Raw genomic sequence first — 2,811 nt, forward strand, 5'->3', positions numbered from 1 at the left:
TGTCAGGGCTAGTAGCCTATATGAACACCTAAGCCTAATTATTAAATATATATTTTTATACAAAAGGATTCGAACTAGTTTTATCTTACGTTTCGACTGCTAAACTGCTGCCATCTGAAGAGAAATCCAGAGAAAGAGTATTTCTGTTTTCCTAGTGGTAGAATTCGAATTTAGATCTTGGAGAAAGTCTGGTGAGTTACTAATTTATAATTAGGCTTAAGCTACTACTCATGGAAACGTTTGCTGATTTTTGTTTCTTCAGCTCGTAACTCATTGTTCCGCTTTTAATTTTTTCTCAATCTTATGTAAAGTTTAAACTCTTGACCATAAAAACGTTTGAAATATATCTTTTTTTTATGTCAAAATTTTAATGTAGTCTTGCAATCGTCCTGGAATTGTTCTGTTCCTAATTATAATTCTCTATATTTTTGCAATTTTTCTGGTGACGTTTTGTATGGATTTGATGTTTGTTTTCTTTGAATGATAACCTTATTATATGTTTGGATGTTTCTTCGTGAACCTCCATCAGTCTTCTCAGTCGCTCTAATTTTTTTGAGTCGCATTATTGGAAACAGGACAACACACTCTTCAAACTCCCCTCTCAGTGTGTTAAACAAAAGCTTATTTTCGTTTTGTACAGAGTAATTTTAAATTATTATTGTTGCCTTTAGATTAATTATACTGAAACTTGCATTTCATTGGCCATTCGAACAAATGTTGGTGACTTACAAAAACTGCCAAGAACCAAATGTTTCAGAATGGAAAATGGACCACTGCCAGTAATGGCCGGTAGGACAGCTATAACTTATAAACATGTTTCTATTATAATTTAAAACAATATCTAGATAAACAGAGTGTTTGTTTTATAGCAAAGCCAGTTGGGGCTATCTACTGTGTTCACCGCAGAAAACTGAACCGCTGATTTTAGCGTTGCAAGTCCATAGACTTACCACTGTTCCACCGTGGGGGAATCAACAAAGTGAGGGATACCATTTATATTTTACCAACAGTGGTTTAAACTGTTACAGATATTTATAGGAAGCCCCCCCTTTTTTTTCCTTGTTGAACCCAAACTTATGCCCCCGTACTCTATTTCAGAAGTGAATTCACGTACAATAACATCACGAGGAAAATAAGCTAGTCACTCAGAATTAAGCGAGTTTTCGAGTTGCTTGGGGCGTTGTCTAGATTGATTCTAGTCCAATGACAGATGAGAAGAAGGATGGCTATCTGTCAGGATACTTATTCTGCTCAAACCGAACGTGCACCATCAACTTCTGGCAGGTTGTTTGTCATTTTAACGAGCATCGTTGCTTTTCAGTCGGTTGTTCGCCGAAAATGATGCCACGTTTTTATCAAAATTAACGAAGATGTCATTCTAAACTCGACGTCTGCTTAATTTTGAAGATTGTGTGTGTCTGGAATAGTGGAAAAAAAAAACAACAACCCAGAAAACAAGAAACATATACCATTTGTTAGGAACGGAAAAAGGCACTAAAATGTATGACCAACTTTTCGTCTCGAAGAAAACTCCGTCATCAACACAAAGTGTGTTTAATAAAATAAGCCACAAAACGGTAAGGATGCTGGGTAGAAACCATTCGTTGATACAGCTACTAACACCATCGTTGTTCGTATCACCGAATTGATAGAATATGCTATCTTCCTTTGTGAATGGCTCGGGCGTGGTCCAGAGATTAGCGTCACGTTGCTGAAAGATGGCGCGCTCCTCCCTCTGGGTGCGTGATAAGAGTAACGGTCACATTCGATTAGAGTAGCTCAATATTTGGGAGTGGTTCCTGTTGACTAGATACCTTTCTTCTCGTTTATAAGCTCAAAAATAGGGAAAACTGGCACAGGTGTAGTTTTGTCTCAAACGACTACTATCTCTTCTGTGATATGAAGTGATAAACACCCGGCTAGAAGCTTGGGAAGGGAGTACTGAATCCAGAATGATTGGACAGTTTGATAGATACGAGCCTAGCGCAGAACTGATAACATTTGTTTTAGTCTGAAATCTGTTTTCAATAAGTTAAAACAACTTTTGTTAAACTTTTGGTAGACAATAAACGTTACCAATAGACAATAAACGTAATCAGTAGACAATAAACATCACCAGTAGTCAATAAACAATATCAGTAGACAGCAAACGTTATCAGTAGACAACAAACGTAATCAGTAGACAATAAACATTACCAGTAGACAATAAACGTTATCAGTAGACAATAAACTTTATCAGTAGACAATAAACGTAATCACTAGACAATAAACGTTCCCAGGAGACAACAAACGTAATCAGTAGACAATAAACATTACCAGTAGACAATAAACATAATCAGTAGACAATAAACATTACCAGTAGACAATAAACAATATCAGTAGACAGCAAACCTTCTCAGTAGACAATAAACAATATCAGTAGACAATAAACATTACCAGTAGACAATAAACAATATCAGTAGACAGCAAACGTTATCAGTAGACAACAAACAATATCAGTAGACATTAAACGTAATCAGTAGACAATAAACCTTCTCAGTAGACAATAAACAATATCAGTAGACAATAAACATTACCAGTAGACAATAAACAATATCAGTAGACAGCAAACGTTATCAGTAGACAACAAACAATATCAGTAGACATTAAACGTAATCAGTAGACAATAAACCTTCTCAGTAGACAATAAACGTTATCAGTAGACAATAAACATTACCAGTAGACAATAAACAATATCAGTAGACAGCAAACCTTCTCAGTAGACAATAAACGTAATCAGTAGACAATAAACATTACCAGTAGACAATAGAC

Source organism: Limulus polyphemus, unplaced genomic scaffold (genome assembly GCF_000517525.1).
Source record: "Limulus polyphemus unplaced genomic scaffold, Limulus_polyphemus-2.1.2 Scaffold7148, whole genome shotgun sequence".
Lineage (NCBI taxonomy): Eukaryota > Metazoa > Arthropoda > Merostomata > Xiphosura > Limulidae > Limulus > Limulus polyphemus.